Source organism: Hyperoodon ampullatus (genome assembly GCF_949752795.1).
Source record: "Hyperoodon ampullatus genome assembly, chromosome: 9".
NCBI lineage: Eukaryota > Metazoa > Chordata > Mammalia > Artiodactyla > Ziphiidae > Hyperoodon > Hyperoodon ampullatus.
The window spans coordinates 35,249,909-35,264,008 of record NC_136922.1 but is presented as its reverse complement, the minus strand read 5'-3'; positions in this window follow the sequence as shown (position 1 = coordinate 35,264,008).

Sequence of the window (14,100 nt, the reverse complement as noted above, 5' to 3'; positions counted from 1 at the left end):
TCAAGGGCTTCTCTGGTGGTGCAGTGGTTAAGAGTCCGCCTGCCGATGCAGAGGACACGGGTTCGTGCCCTGGTCCGGGAAGATCCCACATACCGCGGAGCAGCTGGGCCCGGGAGCCATGGCTGCTGAGCCTGCGCGTCCGGAGCCTGTGCTCCGCAATGGGAGAGGCCACAACAGTGAGAGGCCCGCGTACCGCAAAAAAAAAAAAAAAAAAAACAAACTGACTCGTGTTCCAGGCATTGTATATCCAAGTGCAGTTTCTACTTGCTTGACATACTGTAAGTATTTAATATTGGAAAAGAAATACAGCTTTTTAAGTTGATGTATTTTTTCAATAAATTTCATAGTTTTAATGCCCTTACATAGAACTTAATTTTTCAATAACATTGGTTTTAGAGTTTTATATGTGTATATATTACATTAAGCCATTTGATTAAAAGTATATCTACACGTATAAACCTATCTTTATAAATCTTTGTTTCTTGCTACAAAGAGAGCATGATGACATAAGGAAGTTTCTGTTTACACAGGTTTGTCTGAGGAGATCCTTGTTAAAACAATGCTCTTGGATTTGGGATGGCTTCATTTGTTAGGCTAGTCGTTGCCCCAGCATGGTTGAGAGCTGAAAGGATGAGAAAGGAGAAGACCAAGAAAACGAACATTCATTGATTACCTGTTGGGTGCTGGGAGCTGTGCTGAACAGTGGAAGGCTCTGTTAAGTTTATATTACACCCCAAAGTTTATTACACAGTTATATTACAAAGTTATTATATTATATTACAAAGTTATATTACACACTGTTAGGTTTATATTAAACCCCAAAGTTAGCCACATCATCACAATGTTCCCAACAGCTCCAGGGTTTAAAAACTCCCAGGATGCCAAACAAAGGGACAGTTTATCTTTTGGTGTGCAGAAGCCGTCTCTAATTAAGACACCATAATTACGCCCCCACCTCATTAGGAGATGCATTTCCAATAAAATTTTACTTCTTATATTTAATGATCTTTATCAAACATTTTTGAAATATTTATATTGTTTTGTTAAACAGTGTACTACTAATGCTTAAAAAAAAAACCTCTATGTAGAAGAATGTTTTTTTAATACTTACGACCTCATGATAACAGGATATTTTTTAAGTTAAAAAAATTCAATTTATATACTTTTTTGCTGCAGAGAAGTATGATAACATAATCAATAAAGGACTTTCAAATATTAAACACTTATTATAGTGAGATAAAACCGTATGAGAAAAGAGAAATGGAAACACAATTTCAGTGGGAAAAAAGAATCATGTAAAATTTGCAACTATTTAAGAAAACTTGGTTGAATCTATTTTTCAGTGGATGGTGATGAGTGTCAAATCACTATGGCATTTATGTCCCATTGAGTTCATTGAAAAAGGTAATGTAAAGTTGTATTTTAAAATGTCAGTATTACATCCTTTACAACTATTTTCGCTTACAATTAATTTAAGATGTCAACTTGAAATGTATGAGGGACACGTAGTTTTTCAAATTTATGGGCATTTTCTCCTGCCTCCTTATATGTGTAGCCTCAAAGAAGACGCCCCATGAAGGCTGAGACTTTAAAGAAGTTTAGACTTCAGTTTATCTTTTTCTGACTATTAAAAAAAAAAAAACTTTCAATTTTTGTTACACTGCAAGGTAGAATATAGACAAACGTGATTTCTTCACTTATTTCCACCACCAATCCCTGTCCTTGTTCTGTATTTGCTTATTGCCTTCCCATAGCATGTGAAGTCAAAGACAGTGTCTTGCTCAGTGGTGGCACTTTTGGAGTGTTTAATAGCTATATTTGAAAATTTGGCTCAAATATTCATTTCTTTATGGCCTGAAAAAACTTTTTTTTCTATGATAATTTACTTACTTAGAAGCTCAGCTCATGTGATCAAATATTTCTTTTAGATGTAGATGAATGACAGTCCAGGCTTGTGCATTGTGCAAACTGTGTGTCACATTCTTCTGCCACCATGCCTCCTGGATTTCCTCTTGGTGACTAGGTGTCTCCTTTTCTCTACTAGGATGGGCATTTCCTCCATTTGTCACATGTGGGAAAAAAATTTAGAGAAGTCACTGCTTTTGTTACAGCTTCTTTGTCCTTCCAGGTGCTCTTAAAATCTTAGCCACTGTCAGTTGAATCATCTTTAAGTGATCACATTTACTCCATATTAGACGATAACTAGGGACTTCCCTGGTGGTGCAGTGGTTAAGAATCCGCCTGCCAATGCAGGGAACACGGGTTCGATCCCTGGTCCGAGAAGATCCCACATGCCGCGGAGCCACTAGGCCCGTGCGCTGCAACTACTGAGCCTGTGCTCTAGAGCCCGCAAGCCACAACTACTGGGCCTGCACTCTAGAGCCCGTGAGCCACAACTACTGAAGCCCGCGTGCCTAGAGCCCGTGCTCTGCAACAAGAGAAGCCACTGCAGTGAGAAGCTCGTGCACAGCAACAAAGAGTAGCCCCCGCTTGCCGCGACTAGAGAAAGCCCGCACGCAGCAACAAAGACCCAACGCAGCCAAAAATGAATTAATAAATTAATTAATTTTTTAAAAAAGAAGATAACTAACATTTGGTCTTTGTATCCCTCTGACGTCTTGATACTTCCAAATCTTCATTCTATATCCTGTTTGCTAATATTTCACATTTTGTCCTTTAAAATTACTATAAGTACTAAACTGATACATGCAAGTATAAATGCAAAGTTGTCAAATCCATAAATGTTGCTAGGTCTGGTCTAACTTAGTCATAATTGCAATTCTGCTTTATTGCAAAAGAGAAGTCTAGGATGCCATCATAAAAATCTTTTGAGCTCCCATACAACGTTTCTGCAGAGGTTATATTGGGACTTGCCAGTATTCAATGCTACTTACTTTTTTCATAAACATGCCATATCAGGGTGGCCTGCCCTTGGAAATGTAGCAGAAGTTGAATATAAATGCCCAGGGGCTGTTCCTGGTGCAATAGCTTGTTTAGTTAATGCAACAATTCTTCCCATAAATATATTTGTAACCGTGGTCTGTCAACATCAGTATAGTCTCGATGATATATCAGTTTTTAGAGAAAATCAAAACGTAACTAAAAATTTTGCAGGCCCTGACTATGAAATATGTTACAGCTTTCATAACCAAACCTTCTACTTTTTGTTTGCTTCACCTGAATTATTGTGGCAATCAAATCACAAAAATAGTCTCCATAATTTAAAAAAATATGCAGCAGTATTAAATATATATTCAAGATATCTTATCACCTGAATCAAAATGTGTTCTCTTATCTTGACTTTTTTTTTTTTTTTTTGCGGTACGTGGGCCTCTCACTGTTGTGGCCTCTCCCTTTGCGGAGCACAGGCTCCGGATGCGCAGGCTCAGCTGCCATGGCTCACGGGCCCAGCTGCTCCGCCGCATGTGGGATCTTCCCGGTCTGGGGCACGAACCCGTGTCCCCTGCATCGGCAGGCGGACTTTCAACCACTGCGCCACCAGGGAAGCCCTATCTTGACATTTTTCCATGAGAAATCAGCTAACATTACCCTAGAAGGTGTTGTCTAAGAATGTTAAATAAACTTTTCTTTCTGGATGCCTTTTTGGCAACTGAGAAGGATCAATAAATTATATGAAAACTCTGGCTGAAAGGAAAATATCTCAATATGAAGTAAAGCTTGTGGCATGTTCATATTGCAGTATCTGGTGAGGCAAAGAAAACTGATTTAATATTATTTCACTTTTTTCAGAAAGATCTTTAAAATATTATTTCAATTGATTTCTTTATGAATTTTTTATTAAATATTTGGAGTTTTAAAAAAAATCTTTTGAGCTCCTTGAATCATCAGATAACCATCATTACTATCCAGTGGAATAAGCTTCATTTTAAAAATTTTAATATTAATTATTTTATTTTTTTAAAACTTGTTTTATTCAAGTATAGCTAGTTTACAAGGTTTTATTCATTTCTGCTGTGCAGCAAAGTGATTCAGCTTTACATACATACATATATATATATATATATATATATATATATATATATATATTCTTTTTTGTATTCTTCCCCATTATGGTTCATCACAGGATGTTGAATATAGTGCCCTGTGTTATACAGTAGGACCTTGTTGTTTATCCATTCTGTATATAGTAGTTTGCATCTGCTAGTCCCTAAACTTCATTAATTACATTAGTGAGTTTAGCACATCTCCTAATTCAGAAACTCCTGAGTTATGAATGTGACAATGATTTTGTAACATAATACTGAAGGGCATGAAATATGAAAGGGCCATCAGATATCAAAGACAGGTTTTCAATTAGCCCTGCTAATAAGCTACTCCTCCCTTTCTTTACACCACAAAATACCCTGTGAGTAGGCAATGGCAGTAGACTGAGCAGGGTTAAGAGCAGCACTAATACACTGGGATACACTGGTAGCCTGCATTAGATGTTACAGTATTGAAATAATTTTGCATCAGTTGATAGACAATCACTGGCCCAGTCCCAACTGCACCTATCTCACCTGTTTTCCTGAGCTACCTTGGCTTCAGTCTGGACCTCTGCACCCACCCAGGATCTAGGAATTAACTAGGTAGCCCCTGGCAGGACAGCTGGTCTCGCGGATCCTGCTTCAGCACATTGACCAGCATCAGTTCTGATTGGTCAGTACCTAGAACTTCTAGTTGCTGAATATTTTAAATATTACCCATGGTTAAAAGTATCATTTTATACTCTTGAACTTGATTTTTGGCCCTTTGCCTTTTCCTTTCTTCGCAGAACTGTTGGGCCCAATTTTTCACAGTTTGAGAATAGGAATAAGCCCAGGGTTGATAGCATATACTTGATTTATGCACATTTTCGTGCATTTGCTACTTGTTCCTTGGTTCTGTGTTTCATGGTGGTGGTGTCACTGTTCTCCTAAACCGTAATTTCCCTGCGCACTTCACTGCTCCTTCATCGCACAGGAAACCGTAAGGGTCAGTGATCTTCGGTGCCACCACTTCCATTTCCTCATTACAAAAATTGACCTTCTTTCTGTTGTTTGAAAGGGCTCAGGCCACTGTCATTCAGATTTCAGGACCATTGAACAGTAATAACAGTATAGGAGGAACAGGCAACCACCGCAGCAGCTGGGCATTGTGCTCTCTTCCTGGAATCCATTTTGGATTTCTTAGTCTAGCCAGCAGGCGCCGTTTGCTGCCTTTTGCCAGCTTTATATTTTACAGTAATTCCCCACTTGTCATTAAACCATTTAGTTGTATTAAAGCATTGTGCTCTACTCTGAATATTTGCCAAGGTTCTTGTGCTTTCTAGGCAATTTCATGTTCATAACTCACATCAAGCAACTCAATATGTACAACTAGCATCACAGAAAAATTTAGTTAGTAATTCCTGTTAAATGACCAATTGCCTTCTCATCATCTATGAATTGGGTGAGTGTGTATGTGTGTGTGTGTGTGTAAGAGGTACTGATGTGAAACTAGTTCAGAAATGAAAAAATAAAAGCACCAACAAAAATTAAAACCAGACCTCTCAGGTTTTTCTGTAGAGTGTTTCATCTGTTTATTCTTTCATTTTGTATCTACTGCAATCCCACTGAGACCACTTTCTGTATATCTAGTTGCTCTTTGAATAGGAATGTTATTCATTGGAAGTAAGATATTAGGATTCAGAATTATCATTATTAACTTAAAAGTAATAACCTCTAAATACTAGACAAAACTTTCTGTGTTAATAGTACAAATGATGTTCATGATAAAATCCATTATTGTAACTTAGATATATTATCCCACTTGATCAGAAGAAGACAATTCACTAACTCTTTGTATTTTAAAAAGAGGTTGTATCATTTCTCCCATTCAGATCAATGTATAATCATAAGCATATAGTTTACTACTATTCCTTTTAAAATAGGAATTTCTTAGATTTTAGAATCATGGAATCAGGAGCTATTATGTTCTTTTTTTTTTTCAAAAACCATTTACTATATGCCACGGTGTGTGTCGAAGATAACACAGTAGAAGACAAATTCCCTACCCTTAAAGGATTTATAAAATAAGTTTATGTTTTGCAATAATCTTTTTCTTAAAGTGTTACTTTTAGAATTTATTTTGAATGGAACACAATAGCTTTAGGATTTAATTAAATGACAAATAATTGTCTCCATCACAGGATGTTGTACGTTTAAAAGTCAGTGGATGGCTAACCAGCTGAACAGCAAGGCTGTGATACTAAATGAAATATAATTCAACCAAAAATTAGTTTTGAAAGAATTCTAACTTTCTATAACTTTCTGAGACTTTAGTTGAAGGCTTAGAAAAATGACTTCCAATGAGTAATTGCAACCTGTATTTGTAGGCAACTAATTTCATTTCAGGTTTTCTTCATTAAAAAATCTTAAAGTATAGCTTTATGGTGAAAAGAAACAAACTTTTGATCTATGATGTCATAAAAATGTATGATATTTTAAAATATAATCTTTAAGTTTCTAAACATGTATTAATATATTGGTTTCTTTTTATTTAAAAATGTTTAATAGTTTGTTAATGCAGTTTACTTTAATGGCACCCAGTATAATGATTTGGTAGTAATTACTCAAATATTACCTCTAGCTGAGAAACTCCTTTTATATATACATTTTGTACTGCTTGCGGTAATGTGCACGAGAGCTTAGCTTAGGCAATTCTTAACAACATTAGCATCTCTTATTTGAAATGGGGCTTTAGGATACAAAAAATATAATAATTTCCCTGAATAAAAAAAGAATTAATTATGCAGCCTAAGGAGAGAAATAAGGAGCAAGCAGGTGTAACACACACCCCAGAGGAAACAGGCCCGTGTACAAACATACTACAACTCCATGTGATTAAGGAAGAAAAAAGAAGTCATACATTTCATATTTCTAGGAGAGCAGTTCTTTTTATCAAGTCAAGGAAATCCAGTACGTGTCTGCATCCAGATTTTGTGCATGGCCTAACTGAGCCAAGGATTTAGAAATAGCTTATTCTGTGGTCAGAATCATGTGATTTTCACCAACCGATGCACGCTGTTGGTGGAATTTCCTGACCAAGGCTTTTTATATGAACCAAGGGGTTTCATAGCTGAAGGAAAATGAGGCAGTTAAACCTCCACATCTTAGTCACAGATGTTGTCATAATGACCATTGGCAGCAAACAGGATTTCAATGGGCTCCAGCAATGCCAATCAGAAGCTACTTCCCTTTGGGCTGATAGAAGCATGAGAAGGGATTCCCTGTACCATAGAACTTGTACCTTTAATGCCATTCCTTATAAGAGGGGAAGAGCATCTGCTTGGGGAAGAGGGTCTCACTGATATTTAGGTAAAGGTTGGTTCCACCCAATCTGAACATTTTGATTGCTTGGTTTTTTTGGAATAGAGGCATCCACCATCATTTATTTGTCATCAACAGTGTGTAAATTAGTTTGAATTTATTTAAGATAAGATTCTCTGCCATGGTTTTGTCTGTAAAACTGGTTATCAGTTGTGAACCAATAATACAACTTTCTAAAAAAATTCTGAAAACCAAGGTTGTTTTCAATTTACTGTAATTTTTCCATTGTGCCCCAAACTACTTATAGAAGGGGAAAGTAGAATTGTCTGAACAACAGTGGGGATATTATGGTTGCAAAAATGGAGGAATTAACTACATTAAGTTAAAAGCACTTTAAAAATGGAAATGCAGATTAATTTTTTTTCCTGGGAGACATGCCCAGAAATTTGAAGTGATAGGAAGAAGTACCTTGGATTATATTATCAATTCTCTTGACATAGCAACTTTAATCTAGAGCTGGAAATACAATGCTGTAAGAAAAATACTTCTTTCAACTTACACTGAATGGAAAGAGTACCCCCCCCACCCACCCACAGAGAGTGTACCTCTGTACCTCTGTACCTTAGCCACAGAGGTAAGAAAGCTGTCTCATTTTCTACACCTCACTATAAAAAGAACAGTTTTCCTCCTTGGTTTTAAGGCTGCTAATACCTTCCGTCCCAAAGGAGGACACTGTCCAGGAGAGAGAAGTTAAGTCAGTTTGCTTTCTTACATAATCAGACAAACTCAAATAGTTGGTTCTTCATTCTTGCTAGTTCTGACCAAGAGTGTATATTAATTGCTGTAAAGCAGTGATTCTCGAGTCTTTGTTAATCTGTAAATCAGCACGACAAAGGGCCTTATGCCACCCTATCCTTAGTTACCATCATTAAAATATTTCTCTAGGATGAAAAAAAATAGTACTTCCTCTGATGGCTCTGCTCATAAATGAGGTAGTCCCTATTTTTTTGTTAAAACTTATGGCAAAGGTAATAGTACAATGACTGTTATAAAAAACTGCCTAGAGTCAAATCATACTTGAAACACTACTGTTCCAAAATAAATATTTCCTATTTATAGGTTCAGCCCATGGGTCACTGGCACCCTGCATGGCTTTTGTAGGAAAGCAGTGCCACTTTAAATAAATAAAAAATTCCCATGCAAAACAAACAAAATATTAGAAATGCTGCTTCAGATGGATTTATCCAAGCACAAATACTGTTGGAATAAACACTGTTGTCTAAATAGAGAAGGGAAAATGAGCAGGTGAAGGGAACATTCTTGAGTGATTTTTTTAGGTGCACTGGTATCATATCATCTTATTTAAGCAGCCTAACAAACTTACGAAGTTTCAGACAAGAAATGAAATGTGATATTATGAAATATGCAAACTAACTTTTTACAGAAGTGTTGCATAAAAATGGGAGCAAGAGGTGGGGAGAGGGTAGAGAGAAGGATTACAAAGGGGCAGACGTGAGGAAACTTTTGGGGTTGATGCAAATGTTCATTATCTTGATTATGGCGATGGCTTCACAAGTATGTACATAGATCAAATCTTATTAAATTGTTTGCTTTAAATAAGTACAGTATATTTTTATGAAAATAATGCATTGATGGGATTTCCCTGGCGGTCCAGTGGTCAAGACTTCACCTTCCAATGCAGGGGGTGTGGGTTCGATCCATAGTCGGGGAACTAGGATCCCACATGCTTCACGGCTAAAAAACCAAAACATAAATCAGAAACAATATTGTAACAGACTCAATAAAGACTTTAAAAATGGTCCACATCAAAAAAAAAACTTAAAAAAAAGAAAAAAAAAGAAGAAAATTATGCATTAGTAAAGCCATTAAAAAGCCAAAAAAAAAAAAAAGGCAAAGCAAATGTTAGAGCTATTAAGAATGTTGCCCAATGGTGGCAGTTGGGTCTAGTTCCATCTAAATATAATTGCCTTCCTCCTTTCATTTTTGTTTAGTACCTCTGGGACAGGGAGACTGGAAATAAGCAGAAAATGCAAGATTGCCATATAACAGATATTTGGGAATGACAGCAAAAGTGAAAGAAAGAAAGAAACAAACAAAACCCAAAAAACCTACCTTTCCTAACTTTTTGGAAAAAATGAAACAGATAAGAATCCCAAGAGTTTCTCCTTATAGAGATGATGAACAGTTTAGTCGATAATTTGCACATTTGTGAATTTGCTTTTTTCATCAAGTAAAAACAGATGAAACACACATTTTTAGCCTATCAGATGGTGTGCTGGGGGAAATAGTAATATCAGTCCCTGCCTTTTAAGTGTTTATCATCAGTCTAAAGAGGGCGACAAGCACAGGCAGGAGGAATGTCATCATAAGGAGGATTGTGAGGAATATTGAAACCAGAGAGCCACATGCTTTGCCACGTTCAGGAAGCACAGCAATGGTGGGGGATCAGGCTGGTTGCCCAGTGTCCTGGCAGCCGTCCCACTCTAGCATGGCTTCCTTGAGTAATGTGGGCACCATATCAACTGTCTCTATACCTCTTTTTTTTTTTTTCAACCTTCTTGTTCATTAGTCACAGGAATATTGTGCAAATTGAGGAGATGTTTCTAAGTACTTCAGGATTCTTAAAAGATATAAACAAATACAAAAATACTGTGAGGTTCTAAGAAGTCCATACTTTCCTTTTACATTTGAATAATAATGAAAACAATCTCATCATTTAAGAGTGGATAGCAAAACATATTTGTGGTTTGGTTTCAGGTTCTCATGGAAAATGCAAATGAGAAATGTGTTGTACAAACAAATAAAAAACAAGCAATAGTTTTTCCCCAGTTAAACCGGAGTTTAGAATACATCTCTTTTAATTGTTTTGACCTGGGAGAATCTTATTTTGGGGACAAACTGCAAGATTCAAAAAGTGGGAAAGGTCTTCTAGGAATTATTCCTGTTCGAGGAGAAATAAGTTCAGGGTCGGATGGCCTCGCAACACATTACTGGGTGCTAGAGTGAGAGGATCTGACATTTACTATAGGCCTGTGTTGTGCCAGGTAGTTTGTTAAATGTTTTAAATGCAATATCTAATTTCATCCTGCTAACTGTGCTAAAAGTTACATACTGTTACTCGCAACATTTTGGAAAGGAGGAATGGAGGTTTAGGTAGTTTACTGACTTGCTAAGGCCACACAGCTAGTAAAGTCAGAGACAGCTTTTAATCCCAGATCTGCCTGATTTTGGAAGCTCTGCTCTTAAACACAGAAGGCTCAGCACCTCAACCCTATGGCTTTCAACTCCAGAAGGAAAACAGATCTGTTTTGCTAAGGGCCAAGTTCCAAGTGCCTCATAAAATCTGTGTCATTATATCTTTTACTTCCCTAGCCCTTATCTTTCCTCTCACCAAATACCATTATTTGATGTGTATTTTGAATGTGGTAACCAGATACATTTAGAAAAAAAATCTTGGTCTGGAAGCAGTGACAGGACACACTGTAAGTACAATTGGCAGCACTGTGTTCCCAACTCACCACAAAAAACATACGAACTCTTTGTGCCTAACACATTACAGAATATGCTCCTTGGCTTTAAGAAAACATTATTTCATGTTCTTACTCTACTCAGTCTGCCAGCCTCAAGAACCGAGAGGTTCATTGTTATATGCAGCTGTCATTTGTTCCATTCCCTGGCTCTCTCTGCCTTCAATATCTTTGTAGTATTTAGTGAAAGTAATTTTCAGTTGGAAATCTTCTGCCCTTTCAGTAAGTGCAAGTATAACACTTCATCAATGGCCAAAGAATTCCGAGCTATCTGGGATGTATCAGGATGGTTGATAAAACCTCACCGAGCAACCTATGATAGTACATCCCATCATAAATTAAAAAAAAAAAAAAAGGCAGAAAGGGCCTTTGTCAGTGTTTATCTGAAGCGCTTTTATTCTTTGCCCTTGATTTCCTCTTCAGAAAATTGATGCGCCCTTAAATTGAAGCAAGAGGGTTGACAGGTGATGGTTAGTGTGATAACTGCTCAGATTTCATCAGCCAGTGTTTTTCTGGTGGTGCAATTGTTGGAACTTTCAGCTAGATTACCTGTCATCCACTACATCAGATAAAAGAGGCAGAGTTGAAAGATGCAGTTTTGCCCCTGTACCTTATAGGAAATGAAAAGTGCAGGTGTGGTAACAGTAGCGAGAAAGAAGTACAATTATTTTCTAATCAGGCTATTTCTTTGAGAAAGTTGGTGCCTAAATTGGCAACCATTGGGCAAAACCATTGCTGAATTTGCATTGTTAAATTTACAAGAAATGAAAGGAACGGTCACTCACACTGTAGGTAGTGCTATAAGCTCTCTCTTCTCAATCCATTTTATTCCATAAAATGAAGTAGTCGTAGTTTATTTTTAGATACAAGAAAAATGTTCCTATTTTGGGTACATCTCAATATGCTGATGTTGAGCCTATATTTTGATCTGCTGTTAAGCTGTTTGAAACTGTGAAAGGAGACATTATTCTGCACAAAGTTTTACGGAAAAACTTTGTGGCAAGAATGATTGGAAATAGCACATTTTGGAGGAATTGTGCTCAATTAAGTCAGAATAATTTTGTGGCAAATATTTTTTTCCAGATTTTAAAAGCAACATAGGAATCCAAATAAGAAAGACTCTGGATAAATGTGTTTTTATTTGTGAGATTGTTATATTTTGCACTATTTCCTAAACATCTGATTATATGGAATGAACTAATTTTATCCCTTTCAATCTGTCACTTCTTCAGAAGAGAAACAGTATTTGAATACAGTTGTCTCATGACAAATGGAAATCTGTTTTACCTGAAAAGTAAAAGGGGCACCTTGTTTCCTGATAGCATGAGAGAGAGCTATACACTGTGATCTTACCACATTAAATAAGGCCCCTTTGTATCCCCACTAGAAAAGACAAATTTTCAGAGTTTCCTACAATTACCCATGTTCATTTATTTTACAGAGTCAGACTTTTTTTTTTTTTTTGCGGTACGCAGGGCTCTCACTGTTGTGGCCTCTCCCGTTGCGGAACACAGGCTCCGGACGCACAGGCTCACTAGCCATGGCTCACGGGCCCAGCCGCTCCGCGGCATGTGGGATCTTCCCGGACCGGGGCACGAACCCGTATCCCCTGCATCGGCAGGCGGACTCTCAACCACTGTGCCATCAGAGAAGCCCTCCAGAGTCAAACTTAACATCCAAATCTGGCTTTCAGACAAGGAACAATTGTTTGTTATGGGGACAAATTAATGATTTCCCATAGCACAGTCACACAGTTAGACCTGCCCATTTCAATTTAGTTGCACATATTCATCAGAATAAATCTTACCAGAAAATGTTTATCCCCACATTTGTGGAGCCTCCAGGTGAGTTTAGTTTAGTTTGTTAAATATTAATCAAATATGGGCAGTTGATACTTATTTACCATGTCCTTTCTAAACTTTCCCTTTCTCTCTCTTTTATTTGGAGGTAGTTTGCTATACTAGAAAGGAGGCAGAACTAGGGAGACCACGTAACATAATGGTTAAGCATTTGGCTATTGCTTGGAAAAGAGTCTAAGATTATATGCACCAAACTGGAAACCTTATTGACCCCAAGAAGAGTGGTTGGGGAGAGGAGAGAGGCAGATTATTAACTTTTTCTATATATGTCTCTGTATTGTTGGACTCAAATTACCTTTCTAACTAAAAATTAATAATAAAATGCATTTAAAACATTCTTAAAAACATACAGTCTTATAAATTGATAGCTTAGCTTTAAATCCTAGCTCCTCTATTCTCCAGCTGTGCAATTTGGGGCTAGTAATTTTTCTTCTTTGAGCCTCAGTATTCTCATCTGCAAATGGCATTAATGAAAATACCCAGATTATAGAATTATTGTGAGGGTTAAATTATATAATCCACATGAAGTGCTGTACACATGGAAACTAACCAATAAACATCAACTTTTTGGAATAAGGGTGCCTAAATATCTCTCACTAATTAGATATAGAAAGTTTTCTCAAGTAAAAAATTTGAACTTCTTTGAACCTGCTCTTTTTTTCTTTTCTTTTTCCCTATAAAGTGGGTAGATTAGAAGTGACGGTACCTGAGGCCCCTTTTCTAACATCTTATGATTCCATTTAAAATGTAGTTGGGGGCTTCACTGGTGGCGCAGTGATTAAGAATCTGTCTGCCAATGCAGGGGACATGGGTTCGAGCCCTGGTCTGGGAAGATCCCACATGCTGCGGAGCAACTAAGCCCGTGTGCCACAACTACTGAGCCTGTGCTCTAGAGCCCGTGAGCCACAACTACTGAGCCCACGTGCCACAACTACCAAAGCCCGTGCGCCTAGAGCCCGTGCTCCGCAACAAGAGAAGACGCCGCAATGAGAAGCCCGCGCACCGCATCGAAGAGTAGTCCCCTGCTCCCTGCGAGTAGAGAAAGCCTGTGGGCAGCAACGAAGACCCAACGCAGTCAAAAATAAAATTAATTAATTAAAAAAAATCCGTTTAAGTATATACCTTAAAAAAAAGATAAACAAGTAATTTGAAAAATAAAATAAAATATAGTTGGAAGAGTGTATGCATGTTGATTCCATGGCAAAAGACTCCAGTTGAGATCTTAGTCTACCGTATATGTCCTCATTGCAACCATTAGGTTGAGTGTTATGTCTGGGAATAGTATTCCTTTAGAAAATCACAGCCTACATGTGACCTAATAGTTGGTTCAGAGCTGGGAGGCACCTTTAGATGATACTTCCCCACAAAAAAATCTCTGCTTCAGTCAAGATGAACACCTCTGTA